This window comes from Eretmochelys imbricata, chromosome 5, assembly GCF_965152235.1.
Source record: "Eretmochelys imbricata isolate rEreImb1 chromosome 5, rEreImb1.hap1, whole genome shotgun sequence".
NCBI classification, from domain to species: domain Eukaryota; kingdom Metazoa; phylum Chordata; order Testudines; family Cheloniidae; genus Eretmochelys; species Eretmochelys imbricata.
The window spans coordinates 30,122,164-30,144,253 of NC_135576.1; the positions used below are offsets into that span (position 1 = coordinate 30,122,164).

General features: G+C 46.9%; 1 protein-coding gene across 1 annotated transcript in view; it reads left to right on the forward strand.

Moving 5' to 3' along the window:
• The first annotated feature begins 17,346 nt into the window (after positions 1-17,346).
• Positions 17,347-22,090, forward strand: part of ZNF131 (zinc finger protein 131) — a 40,654-nt gene continuing 35,910 nt past the window's right edge. The window contains exon 1 of the mRNA XM_077816804.1: positions 17,347-17,452. The gene's annotated coding sequence lies outside the window, so the exon portion shown is untranslated. The remainder of the gene's footprint in view (positions 17,453-22,090) is intronic.

Genomic DNA, 22,090 nt, shown 5'->3' on the forward strand with positions numbered 1-22,090 from the left:
ACACTTCCCAGCTTATGGCTGCTTCTGCTGCTTAGCCTAAGAACAGGGCCTCAAACTGTCACAGTAAAAAAACGCCCTAGAAGCAGGCGAACTATGATTTTAATTCTTTCTTTTATACCTCTATAACTAGCTAAGTAATAAAAATACACCTAAATTCTTAAAGTATAGGCCTTTGCAAACAGACCTGAATATCTATATCCTAATATGCACTACCTGTGAAAACTGTTTAGGTTTCTAGCGTAAATAAGGTTCTCTGTGAACTGAGTCCCTGAGGCGACATCCTGCTCCCCCAAACCCCTCATGAACAACACCCCAAACACTGAAGAGAACATGGAGAACTCCCCAGTCCCCCATCACCACAAAGCAGTGCCCTGGGAGCACTCTCTCCGTGAACCGGTGGAGCGCAAATTTGTGGGCTGGCCAGGGAAAGGGCATGGGCAGTATATCACACAGCACAGATCCACTGGCCTAAAGCCTTACATGTGTGGGAGGAGGCTGTAAATTGCAGCCCACATGTACTGTGGTACAGAGGAGAACTGGGCTCTACTTGAAGCCTTTGGACTGGGGCTTCGGACAGGGAGTTCTGGATTTGTCCTTGAGCTGTATATGTCTACTTCTTATTAATTCCAAGCCAAATCTACTTGTGAAATCTTACTCTGTTGCCTGTCTCCCAAAATTGGAATTCTCAGGTTCCAAAGTCAGAGTTCATCCATAATAGTTATTTTAAAAATGTAGCAGTCAGACTTTATCTCTACTGGTTGATATTAAAGTCCATAGGCCAATGAGTTTCTAGTTAGGTAGTAATGCAGTCAATTGGCCTGAGAGAAAAGGCCGGGATTTAAGATGAACTATTAGGTGTCTGCATGTATAATGTGTGAAATGGCAGAGCTGACAGAGAAATACAGTAACTCCTTGCTGAACTTTGTAGTTATGTTCCTGAAAAAAGCGACTTTAAGCAAAACGATGTTAAGCAAATTCAGTTTCCCCATAAGAATTAATGTAAATGGCGGGGTTAGGTTCCAGGAAAAAAATTTTCACCAGACAAAAAACATATATATACACACACAGAGTATAAGATTTAAACAATTTAATACTGTACACAGCAATGATGATTGTGAAGCTTGGTTGAGGTTGTGAAGTCAGAGGGTGGAAGAGGGTGGGATATTTCCCAGAGAATGCCTTACTGCTAAATGATGAACTTTTGGCTGAGCCCTCAAGGGTTAACCCATTATTGCTAATGTAGCCTCACACTCTACAAAGCAGCATGAATGGAGGGAGGGGAGACAGCACGGCAGACAGAGACACACACCTTGTGTGTGTGTGAGAGAGAGAGAGAGAGAGAGAGAGAGAGAGATGTGCATTGCCCCTTTAAGTACGCTGACACCACGGTAAGTACATTGCCTTTTTAAGTAGATCAGCAAGTTGAGACAGCAGCTGCTCCCAGGAAGCTCCCTCCATCCTGAGCCCTGTCGTGTCATCCCCATCCCCATGGAGATAGGGTAAGTGGGGTGCAGGACCAGGGGGAAGGGGGACACCCTGACATTAGGCCCCCCACACAGCAAGCAGGAGGCTCCTGGGAGCAGCTCCAAAGCAGAGAGCAGGAGCAGCACATGGCAGTGGGGGGAGGGACAGCTTGATAATTGATAGCCTGCTGGGCAGCTGCCGCACAGGGAACTTAGGGGAGTGGGGACCTGACAGGGGGGCTGCTGGTCCACTCTGGTTCCAAGCCCCCACCAGCTAGCTCCAACGGGCTGCTCTTCCTGCAAGCAGTGGGCAAAGCAGGCATCGGCCAAACGACGTTAGAAGGGATCATTACACAACTTTAAATGAGCATGTTCTCTAATTGATCAGCAACGAAACAACGTTAACCAGGATGACTTTAAGTGAGGAGTTACTGTAGTCCAAAGTCTTTCCTGCACCCTAACCTTCACATCATAAAATAAAGTAAATATCATAAGGATTAAAATTCCTTGCCCCGTTATTATCTGAAATGACAAAACTGGAAGATATAAATTTCCTAGTTCAACTACTTTTTTGCAGGCAGTGTTTCTGGCTCTGGAAACCTTTGTTCAGAAAGGGGGACAGCATTACAAAAGTTGTGGTGTAGTCTTACTAATGGTAATTTATCACATTTATCACTATCTGGTCAAATTTTAGGATTTAAAACAGTCTTAAGAGAATCACTTATATAATAACTGATGAGGATTCCTCACAAAACTGCAGATTTCTTCAATTCATTGCAGAGAGAACTATAACAATCTTCATTTCCTAAAATACTTTGTGCAAGCAACCAAGGACAAAACCATTCTGCCATCTCCAAAACTGCAAATCCTGGTGTTGTCAAAGAAGCTCCTTGTGAAAAATCTCATTTACCTCTGAAGATGCAATATTGTATGTTACAATTCATGATCAGGGATTACAAATATACACAGGTATATATTACAGTGAACACACATATAAAAATGCCATGTTATCTATGTATCTTATCTGAATTAGCTATGTCCTTTCTACACTGGGTGGGTTTGCTCTAAAGGTCTACCATCCACACAGTGACCCAGCCACTGCCTGCTGAATTTATAAGATGTGTTAATAAAAGTAAATAACATGAAAATGTTTAGCATTTACTTTGACTTCAGCACAAAAGGCTGCAGACAGCCCTTTTCAAACACTAAAACATTGCATTGTTCCTTTTTTAATGGTTTCATGGTTGTACAGTATTTACATTGTTCTTAGCCTTTTTGTCTTTTTCTGGACTGACAAGACAGAAAAAAGGATCGTTTAAAAGACAATACCATCCTCAGGAGAAAAATGCTAGAATTGCTTCCTCCTCCTCCCTGCTTCGTGATCACAACTGCTCACCAAAGGAAATAAAAATAAGAAGACACAATGTTGACCTCACTTACACCAGTATAAATTGGGAGTAACTGCACTGATGTCAGTAGAGTTAACGAGTGTAACTTGTATATGGGAGATCAGGATCTCGCCCAGAGTTTGAAAAACAGCAGAAACAACTGAGTAAATGTAAATGCATATCTTTGCTAACCACACCTTTCCTTTGAAAAATCTAAAGATAACAAAAGAACATGCTGACTCCTTTGCCTTACAGATGTAGCAGTTGATAATAGCTTTCTCAAACAATTCAGTAAATAAGCCTGGTCAACACTAGGAGTTGAGGTCGAATTTAGCAGCGTTAAATCGACGTAAACCTGCACCCGTCCACACGATGAAGCCCTTTTTTTTGACTTAAAGGGCTCTTAAAATCGATTTCCTTAATCCACCTCTGACAAGTGGATTAGCACTTAAAACGGCCTTGCTGGGTCGAATTTGGGGTACTGTGGACGCAATTAGGTGGTATTGGCCTCCAGGAGCTATCCCAGAGTGCTCTATTGTGACCGTTCTGGACAGCACTCTCAACTCAGATGCACTGGCCAGGTAGACAGGAAAAGGCCCACGAACTTTTGAATTTCACTTTCCTGTTTGCATGGTCACCTGCACCCTGCCACGCTGGCCAGAGCTTATCAGCAGAGGTGACCATGCAGAGCTCATCAGCAGAGGTGACCATGATGGAGTCCCAGAATCGCAAAAGAGCTCCAGCATGGACCAAACGGGAGGTACGGGATCTGATCGCTGTATGGGGAGAGGAATCCGTGCTATCGGAACTACGTTCCAGTTTTCGAAAGACCAAAACATTTGTCAAAATCTCCCAGGGCATGAAGGACAGAGGCCATAACAGGGACCCAAAGCAGTGCCGCGTAAAACTTAAGGAGCTGAGGCAAGCCTACCAGAAAACCAGAGAGGCAAACGTCCGCTCTGGGTCAGAGCCCCAAACATGCCCCTTCTATGATAAGCTGCATGCCATTTTAGGGGGTTCAGCCACCACTACCCCAGCCATGTTGTTTGACTCCTTCAATGGAGATGGAGGCAACACAGAGGCAGGTTTTGGGGACGAGGAAGATGATGATGATGATGAAGTTGTAGATAGCTCACAGCAAGCAAGCGGTGAAACCGGTTTTCCTGACAGCCAAGAACTGTTTCTCACCCTGGATCTGGAGGCAGTCCCCCCCAGACCCACCCAAGGCTGCCTCTCGGACCCACCAGGCGGAGAAGGGACCTCTGGTGAGTGTACCTTTTAAAATACTATACATGGTTTAAAAGCAAGCATGTGAAAGGATTAATTTGCCCTGGCATTTGCGGCTCTTCTGGATGTGCTCCCAAAGCCTTTGCAAAAGGTTTCTGGGGAGGGCAGCCTTATTCCACCCACCATGGTAGGACACTTTACCACACCAGGCTAGTAGCACTTACTCGGGAATCATTGTAGAACAAAGCATTGCAGTGTATGTTTGCTGGCGTTCAAACAAGATCCGTTCTTTATCTCTCTGTGTTATCCTCAGGAGAGTGATATCATTCATGGTCACCTGGTTGAAACAGGGTGCTTTTCTTAAGGGGACATTCAGAGGTGCCCGTTCCTGCTGGGCTGTTTGCTAGTGGCTGAACAGAAATGTCCCCCACTGTTAGCCGGGCGGGGGGAGAGTGGGGGTGCAAAATGAGACCTTGGAACGAAAGCACATGTGCTGTGTATGTAATGTTAACAGCAAGGTTTACCCTGAAAGAGTGTAGCCATTGTTCTAGAAAATGTGTCTTTTTAAATACCACTGCCTCTTTTTTTTTTTTCTCCACCAGCTGCATGTGTTTCAATGATCACAGGATCTTCTCCTTCCCAGAGGCTAGTGAAGATTAGAAGGCGAAAAAAATGCACTCGTGATTAAATGTTCTCTGAGCTCATGGTGTTCTCCCACATGGACATAGCACAGACGACTGCATGGAGGCAGACAATGTCAGAGTGCAGGAAAGGACAATATGACCAGGAGGAGAGGTGGCGGGCTGAAGAGAGTAAGTGGCAGGCTGAAGAGAGTAAGTGGCGGGCTGAAGAGAGGGCTGAAGCTCAAATGTGGCAGCAGTGTGATGAGAGGAGGCAGGATTCAATGCTGAGGCTGCTGGAGGATCAAACCAGTATGCTCCAGCGTATGGTTGATCTGCAGGAAAGGCAGCAGGAGCACAGACCGCCGCTCCAGCCCCTGTGTAACCAACCACCCTCCTCCCCAGGTTCCATAGCCTCCTCACCCAGATGCCCAAGAACACGGTGAGGGGGCCTCCGGCCTCTCGGCCACTCCACCCCAGAGGATTGCCCAAGCAACAAAAGGCTGGCATTCAATAAGTTTTAAAGTTTTAAACTTTTAAAGTGCTGTGTGGCCTTGTCCTTCCCTCCTCCACCACCTCTCCTGGTGCTTCTCTCCTCCACCACCCCTCCCGGTCTACCTTGGTAGTTATTCCCCTATTTGTGTGATGAATAAATAAAGAATGCATGAATGTGAAGCCACAATGACTTTATTGCCTCTGACAACAGTGATCGAAGGGAGGAGGGGAGGGTGGTTAGCTTACAGGGAAATAGAGTGAACCAAGGGACGGGGGGTTTCATCATGGAGAAACAAACAGAACTTTCACACCGTAGCCTGGCCAGTCATGAAACTGGTTTTCAAAGCTTCCCTGATGCGCACTGCGTCCTCCTGTGCTCTTCTAACCGCCCTGGTGTCTGGCTGTGTGAAACCAGCAGCCAGGCGATCTGCCTCAACATCCCACCGCGCCATAAATGTCTCCCCCTTACTCTCACAGATATTATGGAGCGCACAGCAAGCAGTAATAAAAATGGGAATATTGGTTTTGCTGAGGTCTAACCAAGTCAGTATACTGTGCCAGCGTGCTTTTAAACGTCCAAATGCACATTCTACCACCATTCTGCACTTGCTCAGCCTGTAGTTGAACAGCTCCTGACTACTGTCCAGGCTGCCTGTGTACGGCTTCATGAGCCATGGCATTAAGGGGTAGGCTGGGTCCCCAAGGATACATATAGGCATTTCAACATCCCCAACAGTTATTTTCTGGTCTGGGAATAAAGTCCCTTCTGGCAGCTTTTGAAACAGACCAGAGTTCCTGAAGATGCGAGCGTCATGTACCTTTCCCAGCCATCCCACGTTGATGTTGGTGAAACGTCCCTTGTGATCCACCAGTGCTTGCAGCACTATTGAAAAGTACCCCTTGTGGTTTATGTACTCGCCGGCTTGGTGCTCCGGTGCCAAGATAAGGATATGGGTTCCGTCTATGGCCCCACCACAGTTAGGGAATCCCATTGCAGCAAAGCCATCCACTATGACCTGCACATTTCCCAGGGTCACTACCCTTGATATCAGCAGATCTTTGATTGCAGTGGCTACTTGCATCACAGCAGCCCCCACACTAGATTTGACCAGTCCAAATTGATTCCCAACTGACCGGTAGCTGACTGGCGTTGCAAGCTTCCACAGGGCTATCGCCACTCGCTTCTCAACTTTGAGGGCTGCTCTCATCTTGGTATGCATGCGCCTCAGGGCAGGGGAAAGCAAGTCACAAAGTTCCATGAAAGTGCCCTTACGCATGCGAAAGTTTCACAACCACTGGGAATCGTCTCAGACCTGCAACACTATGCAGTCCCACCAGTCTGTGCTTGTTTCCCGAGCCCAGAATCGGCGTTCCACGGCATGAACCTGGCCCATTAGCACCATGATGCCCGCATTGCCAGGGCCTGTGCTTTGAGAGAAGTCTGTGCCCATGTCCTCATCACTCACGTTACCGCGCTGACGTCGCCTACTCGCCCGGTATCGCTTTGCCAGGTTCTGGTCCTGTATATACTGCTGGATAATGAGCGTGGTGTTTAATCTGCTCCTAATTGCCAAAGTGATCTTAGTGGGCTCCATGCTTGCCGTGGTATGGCGTCTGCACAGAAAAAAGGCGTGGAACGATTGTTTGCTGTTGCCCTGACGGAGGGAGGGGCGACTGACGACATGACTTACAGGGTTGGCTTACAGGGAATTAAAATCAACAAAGGGGGTGGCTTTGCGAGAAACTGAATGGTCCCTCAAGGATAGAACTCAAAACCTTAAGGATAGAACTCAAAACTGGGTTTGGCAGGCTGTTGATTTCACAGAGGGAAGGAGGGAGGGAGGAGAAAATGAATACAAAACAAATCTGGTCTATTTCTTGTTTTCAGCCACTTCATCTATCTTTATACATCTTGCTGGCAGCAGACTGTGCAGTATGACCGCTAGCCGTCATCATCTCGTGGGTGCTCGGCAGAAGACGGTGCAGTATGACAACTAGCCATCATCTTCTGCTGGCTGGAGATTAAAAGACAGTGCACTGCCGGTAGGACTGAATCGCCACGAGACGAAACTTAAAAGGGAAACGACCTGGCTGAGTCACTCCCATGTTTGCCCAGGCACCTGATTAAAAGAGCACCCAGGACTACGTCGATGACGGCTACCAGTCATACTGCACTGTCTGCTGCCAAAAGGCAATTAACTGCTGCTGTGTAGCAATGCAGTATCATGTCTGCCAGCACCCAGGAGACATAAAGTGACGGTTTGCTGAGCGGGCTCCATGCTTGCCGTGGTATGGCATCTGCATAGGTAACTCAAGAAAAAAGGCGCAAAACGATTGTCTCCCCTTGCTTTCATGGAGGGAGGGAGGGAACGGGGGCCTGATGATATGTACCCAGAACCACCCACGACAATGTTTTAGCCCCATCAGGCACTGGGATTTCTACCCAGAATTCAGATGGGCGGCGGAGACTGTGGGAACTGTGGGATAGCCACCCACAGTGCAACGCTCCGGAAGTCAACGGTTGCCTCGGTACTGTGGACACACTCCACCGACTACATGCACTTAGAGCACTTGTGTGGGGACACACACAATCGACTGTATAAAACCGCTTTCTACTAAACCGACTTCTATAAATTCGACCTAATTTCATAGTGTAGACGTACCCTAAGTTACAATTTTCTGAACATTTCATTTTATAAGCATAATTTTGACTATCACTAATTCTACACTTCTCTCCTCCTCCAGTGAAACAGAAAGCACAGATGGTGGAGGGGAAAGTGAACTGAGACTGGCCTCCTCTCTCCCCCATCACTAACACGGTATGAGGCATAGCTCACACAAGTCTCTTATTTCCTTCTGTAAGCAATTTAACCTGCAATCTGAAACCTGGAATCTCTTCACTATAAGCTGTTATTGAGGGGGTTTACAAAAAAGGATTTCCTCTTGCTTAACAGCATATGTCTGGTTTGCACTGGGAATGAAAATAAAGCCATGTCAGCCACAAAACAGCAATTCCAAGGTATGCATGAGACTATCTTGAGCTTTCGGATAACAAAAAGATTCATCACAAGTCCCTGAGCTCACTACAAGGCTAACTGAGTAAAATTCTATGGCCTGTGTTATACAGAAAGTCAGACTAGATAATCTAATGCTCCCATCTGACTTTAAAATCTACTAATCGCTGCTGCTGGGAAGTGATAGCCATGAAATTCTAGACCACAAATTGAACGGGGCTTCTAATTCAGCTCATTAATCCCTCACATATCCTTAGATCAGAGAATTTTTGGCAACAGCTACATCAAAATAAATAAGGGGAACTATGGTAACAGTTTTTCTCCCTGTTACATAGATCATACAAGTAGAATGTTTAGGTTGCTTTAAATGTTCATAGTTAGCACATGAAACAAATCAGTGGTGAGAGATATCTGCCACCCAATGGGAAAGGCTGATCCCACTCAATACATATACTTTCTTCAGTGTTCTCAGAATCATCTTGCATCTGGAGGCAAAATCTTTCCTTACTGAGGATTGATATATTTCCAAGATCCAGCTAAGTCCAGCTGCCCAGGAGTTTTAGTGCATCATACAAATGAATACAGCTTTCTCTGGACTTTTGCTGATGGCAATTGTGGAAGGGTCATATGATGCTGTAGTAAGAAAGGAGTGATAGAAAAATATAGAAGTGGTTAATGGTGACAAAAGTAGCAATGGTACTCTTTCAAAAGGAGGCAATGGATGTTGGAAGGGGGTTCAATGAAGTAGGCGATTTTGTTCATATAGGTATAGAATAAACTACTGAGCACAAAGAATAATGAGGTATTTCTCAGAGTTACAGTTAAACTATATTGGCTTCTAACAAACACGATAAAACATAAAATATATTTAAGCACTGGCTCTGATTCTCAGGTGCTGTCAAGCTATAAATAGCCCAGGACACAAGGAGGGGCAAAGGTGGCACAGTGTACCTCAGTTATTCTTGGACCAGCCAGAGGCTTGGCTATTTATAGCTTGACCCCCCCGTGCCAGTTAGAGCAGCTTCAGGGCCCAAGGTCTCAATGGGTCATTGCTACCCTGAGGAACCGCCAGAGATAGGTGGCACTTCAGCCACATCCTCTTTTCCCCAACGATGTCCGCATCGCTGGCTGTGAGCAGGATGGCATAGAGATGTACACTGTCTCTACACCATGCAGGGACTCCCTATGTTAGGAGGAGTCCCCAGTGGCTGGATCCACCAGCTTTATAGGCCCATTGTGCTGATGGAGCCAGTGCAAAAAGATTGCAGCTCAACAATGAATTGTGCCCAATATTGTATATAATAAATTAGTATTTGCTTGTGTCTATGATTTTATGGGCTTTCTAGTAAACTAGGCAGTGGGACTTGACACCTATCCTTTAGCTCTCTGGCCCTGGTTCTCCATCTGGGTCAGCCTCAGTTCAGCCCCTTTCTGGGTGTGTGTTGGCGGGGGGGAACACTTCCACGTACAGTCCCTTCCCTGGGCCTGTCTAAATTCCCTTTTCTCGGGGCATAGCCATTTTCCCAGTGGCTGTTGGGGGGACCTCCCCCAAGCCTGCCCATTACTCTGGGCCCCAACCCAGGGACCCTCTAAATACCAGCCACATGCCATGCCCCTTTAACATGTGTTTCCTTGGGCCACTTCCCCGCAGCCCTTATCTTTGTCAAGTCCCAACAGGCAGCCAGGAGCACCTTCCTTGTTCTCCCAGCAGACTGAATTCACTGTGGCCCCTTTATATGAGCCTGCTGGGCCCTGATTGGCTGCTCCTATAGCCTCTTTTCTGATTGGCTGTGTCCCACGCAGCTGCTCTAGGGAACTTGGAGGACCCTCTCCACTGCCCATTTTCTGGGCCCAGTGGGCCAGGCTGTATTCAACTTTGGTTCCACAGCCTGCCAGGTAAATCAGCTGGCAGCTCCTTCATGGAGCTGCCACGGGCGTGTACCTGGCGCAGTTCATCTGCATCCCCAATACCTGTCCTTTTTGAGGAGTGAGGGAGACCCTGGCATATGTTGGTTTGAAGTGTGCTAGGTACAGCCCCCTTTTCCGACTCCTCCAGAACCTTCTCCTAAGGTTTTCCCCACATTTCCTGATCTATGCATATCCAGTCCGTAGCCCCACGAAGTCATGAGACCTCCTCATCAACCTCCTCCTGGTGTTGGCCAAAGTGGCCATATAATACCAGGAGGGGGATGCTGGGCGAGGGGGGTGCTCTGTGACTGTGGGGCCTACTTTCATTCCTCCTTCGGCTCTTATATCCGGGCAGAGTTCCTCTGGGCAGCATCTGTTGGCTCCCTAAGACACTTTTGAGGAGAGGTGGGTGCTGTCTGAGGTTCTCTATATAAAAACAGCCATACTGGGTCAGACCAAAATTAATAGGCAGCAGGTTTAAAACAAACAAAAGGAAGTTGGTTTTTTTTCACACAATGCACAGTGGAACTCCTTGCCAGAGGATGTTGTGAAGGCCAAGACTATAATGGTTCAAAAAAGAACTAGATAAGTTCCTGGAGGATAGGTCTGTGATGGGTTGTCACCCCTGGGACGCAGTCTTGGCACTGTGGGAACCGCTGGGCCCCTCTAACCACTCAGTTGGGTTGGCCCTGCTCATACCGCTTGGGGACACAGCCAGCCTAACCCAGGTCCTGTTATCACCCAACACAACAGCAGGTGGCGCCACACATCCAAACTGAGCTACCAGCTTCACCCAAGCCACTCAAATAAATGCAACAGACAGCAGCCAATTTCCCCGCTTTCCAGCCATTACTTGGAGGCTGTCTGTAGCGTTTTCAGGGAGGCTTCCCAAGTGGGAGATAAGCTTCTCCTAAGGCCTATTGTTTTTGTCTATTGGCCCATTGCCCTGAATAGGCCCTTCCCCACCCACTATCTAGACTGAATGCATCTTGTCTAGTGGGCATTTCCCAGGTGTAACTACATTTGAAATATAGATGCATAGTCTATATTCATAACTTCAGATACAAAAAAGATACATGCATACAAATAGGATAATCGTATTCAGCAAATCATAAATTTTCCAATGACACCTCACATGACTTATCTTGCATAAAATACATTATAATTATGTCATAATCATATCATCATAATATCACTGCGAAGAACATGGGGTGCAGTGTCACAAAGACCATTAATGGCTATTAGCTACATTGGGAAGAGATGGTGTCCCTAGCCTCTGTTTGCCGAAGCTGGGAATGGGTGACAGAGGATGGATCACTTGGTGATTACCTGTTCTGTTCATTCCGTCTGGGGCACCTGGCATTGGCCACTGTCAGAAGACAGGATACTGGGCTAGATGGACATTTGATCTGACCCAGTATAGCCCTTCTTATGTTCCACCCCATCACAGGGTTCTAAAGGAATTCAGTAACAAAATTAGGCAGCTCTAAAGATAACGCACCATAAAGATAGTTTAAAATTGATTAGCTACCAATAAATAAAATAATTATGTAACGCAAAGATAGTCAAGTGGATATAGCTTCAACCTTATCTGTTATACTCACTGCAAAGGACAAGTACCACCTGCGATGTTCCAGACAATAGTAAGGAACATTTTTTGGAGGACAGTGGGGAGTATTGCAGGGGATGGCAGCTGGGTGGCTTCTGATTTTCTGGAAGTGCTTAGATTTTTTGAACATGCCTGGAAAAAAGTTGGCCCATAACTCTGTCACCAGAGACAAACTAAGACCCTTACATGGAGTAGCACCTTACCTCACAAATAGTCCTATTCATTTCTGTGGGACTATGCCGAGAGTAAGGTACTTCCAAAAATGAGTAGTATCAAAATGTGACCCAAAGTCTGATCACAGTAGCTGATGATGCCTGAGAGTCACAGTAGCACTTTGCGATCTTGTTTGCATATTGCAACTGAATTTAAAAATCAGTATTGGGTGAGTAAGGGTCCTTTCAATAGTTCCTCTACACTGCAGCACAAATGGATAGATTTTCCCTTTAATCCACTCCCCAAAATAAATAAATAGCCAGACAGCATGTCTTGAGAGAGGTCTGTCAGGTCCTAGCCCTGCTCTCATTCTCCTAAATTAAATTCTATCATGTGGGTGGACTGGTATAAACATCCATCATCCAGCTGTCCCCAAATGGGGCAATTAGGAGGGTAATGCAGGAGGTGAGAAGGAAAGAAATAAAAGCTACGAAAGATGGGGAGGAAGAGGAAAAAGATAGGACGACAGACAAAAATATAGACTAATAAATAACAAACAAACCTACCAAGATAGGGAAAAGGTGATGAGATTAAACCCTTTGTGGGAATGGTCAGTACTTCTTAATTGTTATACAGCATTTTGAGCCCACAGTACTAGGTGCCTTAGTTGTATTTCAGTCAGCTTGATTACATGCCATTCAAAATTCTGTTCTTTCAACAAGAATTAGACTCATAGTGATATTGAACAAACCTTTAGCTGCATTTTTGTAAAAACAACTGAGTGCTATCATGAAAGGACTCATCATTCCTAATGCAATTCAGTAAATTAGAAAACAAGAAGGGGACGGTAGACAATTTCTCAACCTTCTAGTCTAACCAGATCTATTAACAAGATATTATTGAATTTCATTGCACCAGGAAATCCGCTGTGCAATAAGAGAGGAAACAGAAGGAACATAAATTTGATTTTGAATCATAAAGGATCCAGGATATCTCTGGATCAAGAACTGAAACTAGCAGTAATTACGAAAATAACTTTATTAAACAAGCTCAGCAGGAGTTTTGGTTTGGTTTCAAGTTTGTAGCAGGGAAAAGGAGAAATGATGAAGAAAAGGGAGGGGTAAAAAATTAAAATTTCTTGGCTGAAGAGATGTAACTGCTCAACAGATGTAACTTGGCCAAATCTACAGTGTATGTGAATTGACACAGCTCCAGTAATTTAAATAAGCTTATGCCAGTTTACACCAGCTGAAGATCAGGCCTTTCTGTTTTCCGCTGACCACATCTGAAAATTAATGAGTCAGAGTTTGATTCTTCACTGCTTTCCACCTTGTCTGGTCATTTATACCTGTGACAAGTGAGTGCCCAGAGGGTGTAAAATACTCCCCAGTGAGAACTGCACGGACACCAGTGGTGGTATTGCACCAGCATAAAGAGGAGTAATTCCACTGAAGCCAATGACAATGATGTTAAATGTATATGGTGAAGTGGTGTTAGATCAGAATCTGGCTGTGGTGGAAGTGGAGCTGCTCTGTAATAATTTATTAATACTGTACTGTGACCAGGTTATTGTAATGTTTACTGTATGAATATGATGATATAACTGTCTGTTGGGAAAACAAGCAGGAAATGGGAAAATATCTTGAGAGAGACACCCTTCTGCCAAAACTTAAGGGACAATGCAAGAGCTATTCGCTTTGATGTTCTGCCACTGATCCTCTGCAGAGCTCACCTATCTGGTTTTGGGCAGCAGGGTCCAATCCTGGGAAAGTGAGAAGACAGAGGACTTCTGAGTAGACAAAAAGGTGACCCTTTCTCTGCAGGGAGGGAGTCTTGGGAAGCTGTTTGAGAGGCAATAGACTGACAACTGCAGACACTGCTGGGAGTGTCTGAAGAACCCTTTCTAGAGTGAGGGCTCCCATCAAAGGATGGTAGGGCTTTAGGTACAATAGATAATCATAAAAAGAAAATGAGTACTTGTGGCACTTTAGAGACTAACCAATTTATTAGACTAACATGGCTGTTACTCTGAAATAGATAATCATGTAGATCTTTTGCTGTGTGAAAATACTTTTATTATATTATGCCTAGTTCCTACTGTTAAGATTAATCAATACTTTGGTTTATGAATGCTGTCTGGTCACAGTATTCACTGCTGGTTACCGAATCCTGAAGGGAAGAACCATAGATACCAAACCCAATTGAACCTGTTAGGGAAGCACAGTTGATCCAGAGTCCGGTGTCAGATGGGAGAATCGTGGGCTTCCACCTTAGGAAAGACAAAGGCATAAGGCCTGAGTAGGGTTACCACCTGTCCAGGTTTTACCCTGACAGTCTAATTTTTTATTTACCTGGACAGTCCAATGGCTTGTGTCCGGGTGCTATTTTAGGGTTGCCAGATGCCCGTTTTTTTACCGGAAATTTCTTGAAGAAAAAAGTCTGGTCGAAAATGGGACCTGCCAGCGTTTGGTCAGATGTATTGACCAGACCAAAAGCCCGGTTACTGAGGGGTGGGCACTAGGTCATTAACCTGTGCCAGCCCCTGCTCAGCTGGGGCTGCTTCCTACTGCAGGCAAGCTCCTTGTCAGGCTGCAGCCACTCCCGTTCCAGCCCCAGAGCAGAGGGAACCCAGCGGGAGCTGGGGAAGGGAGGTGGAGACAATCCAGCAAGCGAGGGCAGAAGAGGAGCGAGCAATGGGGGCAGGACCTTGGGAGAAGAGACAGAGAAGGGCGGACCCTTGAGGGAAGAGGCGAAGCAGGAACGCAGCCTTGGAGAAAAGGTGGGGCAGGAGGTGGGACCTCAGGGGTCCAGTTATGAACAATTAGAAAGGTGGCAACCCTAAGCACTCTGATAGACTAGAGAAGGTACTAGGTAGGCCTGTAACCATAAGACAGGGTAAATTTGTTTTAAAACATCAACAGCCACAGGAAGGTAAGTGGGAAAAAAGCAAACACATTTATTTAGCTGCTGTATTTTATGTCGTTTCTAATTACTCAGGAAAGCAACTACATTTGTTAAGTCATTTCCAGAAAGACTGAATTGTTTTTCCTTGTTTGTACATGTATATGTATAATGTGGAATTGACATATACAAAATAATGGGGTGCTTTTCAAAACTGAATCCTACTTTATGAGAAGTTATTTGTAAAGTACCAGTGTCAATTTAGTTGCAGTCACAAATTGTATACAATAATTTGATCATCTGGAAATGATCAGAGGCCATAAAATCATTTCCTTATGGTTGAACTATTGCTGTTTCACATTTTTCCCAGTACAGTGCCAGGAATTGCATCTCTCCTACTGAAAGTTATTAATTTGACATTAAATTACAATTAGTTGGCACAAATAAAGCTACGGCAGCCATTCTGTGTTTTTATGTTATGAACAAAACAAGCTATTGAACAGCTGCTGGAAGCTTTGAATACCTAGGAATGCAGGTTTTGCCAAGGACTATTTAAAAATATTCAATTGAATTTCACTGAATTTTCATTTTGTTTGCTGTTAGTAGGATTTGTTCACTAACACACACAGTTAAAGTACAAGCAGTTATTCCATCTATGAACGAGAAGCGGAGCCCCAAGATAAGGGAGCCCAGGAAGCTATGGCCCTTGGGAAAGGAGCAACAGCCAACTGGCCATTAAAGATGAGCTCAGTAACATCAATTTTGCAAGTGAGCACATACGAACCTGTCATAATAGTCACAAGTCTGTGGGAAAGCTTATGAATGTGCTCCTTTTTTGCTAATATCCTAGACGTGCGGCATTAATAGCTAGTTTCACATTGCTGGGATTGTGACAGGGTATAGGAAGGTTGGTTGATTGGTGTTGATAGTGCCTGTGATATTGCAATCCCGTGCAGTAGCTTCGGGGACCACTGCAGTACATTTATGAATTATTTGTATATGACTGTGTTCTACTCCAGGGGGGAGGATTACTGCAACGCCACAGGGATTATTAAACAACTCAAGAGAAGCACCACCCTTTGGAGTAGTTTATATATACTGGTTCAGACTGGGTTTTCCAAAACTAGGAAACAAAAAAAAATGGCTTTTGGTATAATAGGATGACCTGGAACTGACTTGCAGTCTTTCTTTTGATTCAGCAGACAGGACCTTTGGTCCTAAGCAGACCTCAACACTGAAGAGCTCGAAGGGGTGTTGGCTTCCCAGATTCCCCACGTGGAAGTTGGGTGATTTCTGGTATGTTTAGTAAGAGTGCAAGAACTTTTTATTGTATTTATGTTTTCTCTGTATGAATAAATATACTTTGCTCTGGAAGAGCTGTGTGGTAACTTGTAATGGCTGACCTACACTGGTCATTGTCCTCAGAAAAAGCACATCCCAGAGCTGGTCTTTAGCAGACTAGCTTCCTGAGGCTATCACAGTGTATGGGAGGGGGGCTGTGCAGCCCTTAAACCCCAGTCAGAAAGGACTGGAACATAGGTCCCCGCTGAGAGGCAAGTGACTGCTGGAGGCTTGAGACCCAACTGGGCACTCCTGGAGGGGAAAATGGTAATACACATGTTCTTACCCTAAAATTGTGACATTGTCGTCTCGTTTTTCCCCCTCCTGGGCATTGAAATGTTATATCCTTTTGAGTCATCTAAGGCCTGGTCTATACTAGGAAATTAGGTTGATATAAGTACATCACTCAGGGGTGTGAAAAATCCACGTCTGAGCGACAGTTAAACCAACCTAACACCAGGCACTAGGTTGACAGGAGACCAAGCTACCACTTCTCGTGGAGATGAAGTACGAAGCCCTGCAGCTGCACTGCTGCAACATTTTAAAGTGTAGACAAGCTTTCTCAACAAGGCTCGTAGTAGACGCACCTCGACTAAAACCTCCTTCTCCTGGAGGAAGGATGTGCTGTTAATGGGTGTGGTGCTACAGGGGGAGGATTAGGCACAGATGCCAGTGTTGGTAGCAGGATCATGGCCGGCCGGTGAACTTGGGGAGACTAGCCCCCTGCCCTGCCCCGCCCCTACCCTGGCCTGAAGGGGGGGCGGGCAGGGTGGCAAAACAAAATTAAAGGTAAAAAACTTCAGAGCAGGACACTTGAAACAAGCTGGAAATACTGATCACGGGGAAGGTTTTCGGCAGTGTAAAGCCTGCGACCCGAGCAGCAGGCCGGAGGCCTGGTCGAGTGGGACTAGAACCGGCACTGTGCCCTGGGATGAGACACGTGGGCCCTCGCTAGGGAGCAGACAGCAGCCTCGGGGGCACTTCTAGCCGCCGCCCCGCTTCCGCAGAGCGGAGACCCCCGGCACAGCGCGGGCCGAGCTCCCGCTTCGGCAGCCGCGGTAGAGTACGCCCGAACTTGGAGAGCCCATCCCGCGGCTCCCCCCAGAATGCAACGCGCCACGCCATTCCTGGCGGAGATTACGACTCCCAGCGTCCCCCGGGTCAGTTGGACCCAAGCGTCCTGTGGTGCTAAAGGTCACCGTGCCGTCACTTCCGGTACGCGGTGCAGGCCGGGAATGCGAGTCGCGATTGGCCGGCGCCCTCCCCGCTTTTCGGCGAGCTGGGGGAGCAGGAAGCGGCAGAGCCGGCGAGACGAGGCGAGAGGCTCCTCGCAGTGAGTACCAAGCGCAACGTCCATCCCCCCTCGGGGCGCGCGCGTCTCCGGGGTGCGACCCCGGCCGGGAGGGGGATTGAAAAGGGATCGATTTAATGCGCGCTTTGATGACGTAATAACGACCACAGGGCCCGAGGCGCCGCCAGGTGCCTGGCTCAGGCTGTTCCTTCCGCCCGCCTCACGGTGGGGGCCCGGCCGCGCCAAGTCCCCGCTCGTAGCAGCCTGGTAACCCGTGGTTCTGTCGCCGAGTTATCCGACACCCGCGGGCGCGCCACACGTCTAGGCCTTCCGCCTTCCCTAGCGTCTGGCTCTTAGCGAACGTCCATTGGCTCGTGTCCTGCCTTGGTGTCACCCACTTCCTTGCAATTGGCTGGAGTGTATTTGATTGGCAGCAAGTTTTCCCTATTGGGGTCGAGAGTTGAGGTCATGTGACCAGCTTGGGCTGGGGCGCTGAAGTTCGAACCCGGAGAAGCTGCGCTCTTTGGGCACGTGGCAGCCCCGCCTGGGCCTGCTGGGCGTAAGGCAGGGGGCGCCACGTGCCCACCCCCACTGTGCTCCATGCTGCAGGGGACGCAGAGGGGACGAGACACTACCCACCCCGCCGTGCTTCTGGGGGTGGTCACGACGTGGAGGGCGTGAGACGTGTCCTGCTCCACCTTGCTCCATTCCTGCTAGGCAGTCACTGTACTGCGTCCCTGCTGCAGGGTCACAACGCCATGGGGACCTAACACATCCCACCCTGTCTCATGCTTCATCCATGCTGTGGGGTTGCCACGCAGAACGGAACATTATGTGTCCTCTTCCACTTCACCATGTTCCATCCCTGCTGCAATGGGACAATATGAAAAGGGAACATAGTGAATTACCAAATCTAATGGCAGATGATGATGCAGAGAGAAAAATAACACCTACCTCTTGGGGAGATGCTGAAAAAAGGAGCTGACTCATGTCATGGAAGGGATATGATCTAGTTTGCCTTGAATGAATGCGCCACAGAGAGAGGATGAGTGTCCTGTCTTGGCACAGTGCTGCAGAGGAGACTGTAATGCATTGCACACTACCATGTGCTTTCTTGAGGGTTTGCAGGAGGGAATATGGCCTTGCATATGATAATGCTTGACCTGTCTTCTGGAATTGAGCCACATACTATGCTCGGATGAGGATGGAACAATGAGCTCAGAGTCATGGTGCTTACATAGGGTGACCAGATGTCCCGATTTTTGGGGCCTTTTCTTATATAGGCACCTATTACCCCCCACCCCCATCCTGATTTTTCACACTTGCTATCTGGTCATCCTATGCTTACATGAGCTGTATGTTTCCATAAAGTAGAGGATGGCTGCAATAAACTGTTCTAGGTTAGCTTGACACGGTTCTTTGCCATTGTGACAGCATACACTGGGCAGTTTGGTGCAATGTTTCCTTTCTGTTGATTAGCATACAGCTCTTGGTGAATGACAGAAGTTCAAATAGATTTATGATTAAAAAATATTTTCTTATTGCTAAAAGAAAAGGAGTACTTATGGCACCTTTGAGATTAACCAATTTATTTGAGCATAAGCTTTTGTGAGCTACAGCATCCAATGAAGTGAGTTGTAGCTCACGAAAGCTTATGCTCAAATAAATTGGTTAGTCTCTAAGGTGCCACAAGTACTCCTTTTCTTTTTGCGAATACAGCCTAACACAGCTGCTACTCTGAAACCTTTGTTATTGCTGACAACTTGATTAATGCTGCACATGTATCCTGGCTTTTGAGCTAATAGATAACATAACAGGCTACATCTTTATTTAGTGATCACAAACTGATTTATCCTGCCATCATTACTTCTGTGACTTTTATTTTAGCAGTTCCTATCTATGTGTATTTATAGATTGCTTATATCCCTGTAGTAGCTAAACCAGGGGTCTCAAACTCCCGGCCCGCGGGCCATCTGCGGCCCGAGAACCTCCGCAATGTGGCCCGCGGGGTTTCAGCAGTTTTGGGGCCGAGTCTCTCCCTTGGCCCCACCTGCCGCCCTGGGCGCTCCCACTCGCCCCCCCCGTCCCCTGGGCGATTTGCAATGGTCCGGGGCCCTGCCCACCACTGGCAAGGGAGTTGAGCGGCTTCCTGCCAGCTTGCTCCATGTGGTTGCCAGCCGCTTCCTGCGGCTAATGGGACGCTTTGGGGGTGGTGCCTGGAGGCAGCAGTGCACGGAGGCCCCCCACCCGGCCCTGTCTTAGAGCCCCAGGTAAGCGCTGCACCCTCCAACCCCTCTCAGAGCCTGCACCCCCTCCCCACGTACCCCCTCCAGCCCCCAAACTCCCTCCCAGAGCCTGCACCCCCTTCCCACACAACCTCTCCCACCCCTCCTCCCTCCCAGAGCCTGCAACCTCAACCCCCCCTGCAGCCCCACCCCCTGTCCCAGCCCAGAGCCTGCACCCGGCACCCAATCTCCATCCCAGAGCCTGCACCCCAGACCCCCTCCCCCACCCAAACTCCCTCCCAGAGCCCAACCTCTCACTCCTTCTGTACCGAAATTCCCTCCCAGACCTCCTCCCCACCCAAACTCCCTTCCAGAGCCTTAGGCAGGTGCGGGGGTGGAGTTTTGGGGGTCCAGGTTCTGGGCAGCAAGAGTGACATTATTGGCCTGCTGGGAGGATTTGAGGATTGGCACTGGCCCTAAGGTAAATTGAGTTTGAGACTCCCGATCAAAACATTGAGTTTCAACTATTTCTTGTAATAATGCTGTCCTCCTATCTTTCAATTTATTGAGAGATTCGTTCTTTGGATTTTTTTTTTATTTTTATTTTTTTTATTCCACTTTAGCGTATAAATATTCTAAAAACTATGAGTCTTAGGGAATGAAGTGAAATATACAAAGCTCTGTTCTTCTGTGATTTAGAGAATTTGCCTTCAGAAAAATGAGCTGTGGATAAGTCCAGTTTGGAAAGTTCTTTGGGGCTTTCAGACATTTTTGAACATAGGAGGCATTCTACCTCTTACCCCCCATTCTGGAGAACAATTACTGTTCTTTGTTTCTGGGGATTCTTTACATATGTTCTGCATTTTTGCACTTTGGTGTCACTTGGGGATATTTTTCATATAGCTTGAACTTCCACAAGAGAAAAACATGGTGCAGCATGTAATGGACAAGAACCTTCCAAAGCATGCAGTGAAGCATGGTTCCTTTGAGGTAAATTCACTGCTGATCTAGGTTGGTGAAACTCCATTAGTTTCAGTGGAGCTGAGATTGCTTATGGCAGGAATTAATTTAATGGAATCATAGACTTTAAGGTCAGAAGGGACCATTATGGTCGTCTAGTCTGACCTGCACAAAGCAGGCCACAGAATCTCACCCACCCCTGCGATAAACCTCTCACCTATGTCTGAGCTCTTGAAGTCCTCAAATCATGGTTTAAAGACTTCAAGGTGCAGAGAATCCTCCAGCAAGTGACCCATGCTGCAGAGGAAGGCGAAAAACCCCTAGGGCCTCTTCCAATCTGACCCCCCTGGAGGAAAATTCCTTCCCGACCCCAAATATGGCAATCAGCTGAACCCTGAGCATGTGGACAAGATTCACCAGCCAGATACCCAGGAAAAAATTCTCTGTAGTAACTCAGATCCCACCCCATCTAACATCCCATCACAGGCCATTGGGCCTATTTACCATGAATAGTTAAAGCTCAATTAATTGCCAACATCATGTTATCCCATCAGACCATCTCCTCCATAAACTTACCGAGTTTAATCTTGAAGCCAGATAGGTCTTTTGCCCCCACTGCTTCCCTTGGAAGGCTGTTCCAGAACTTCACTCCTCTGATGGTTAGAAACCTTCGTCTAATTTCAAGTCTAAACTTCCTGGTGGCCAGTTTAGATCCATTTGTTCTTGTGTCCACATTGGTACTGAGCTTAAATAATTCCTCTCCCTCCGTGGCATTTATCCCTCTGATATATTTATAGAGAGCAATCATATCTCCCCTCAGCCTTCTTTTGGTTAGACTAAACAAGCCAAGCTCCTTGAGTCTCCTTTCATAAGACAGGTTTTCCATTCCTCGGATCATCCTAGTAGCCCTTCTCTGTACCTGTTCCAGTTTGAATTCATCCTTCTTATACATGGGAGACCAGAACTGCACACAGTGTTCCAGATGAGGTCTCACCAGTGCCTTTTAAAATGGTACTAACACCTCCTTATCTCTACGGGAAATACCTTGCCTGATGCATCCCAACCCACTCTAGCTTTTCTTAAGGCCATATCACATTGGCGGCTCATAGTTATCCTGTGATCAACCAATAATCCGAGGTCCTTCTCCTCCTCTGTTACTTCCAAATAATGCGTCCCAAGCTTATAACAAAAATTCTTGTTGTTAATCCCTAAATGCATGACCTTGCACTTTTCACTATTTAATTTCATCCTATTACTCCAGTTTACAAGGTCATCCAGATCTTCCTGTATGATGTCCCGGTCCTCCTCTGCATTGGGAATACCTCCCAGCTTTGTGTCATCCTCAAACTTTATTAGCACATTCCCACTTTTTGTGCCAAGGTCAGTAATAAAAAGATTGGTCCCAAAACTAATCCCTGAGGAACTCCACTGGTAACCTCCCTCCAGCCTGACAGTTCACCTTTCAGTATGACCCACTGTAGTCTCCCCTGTAACC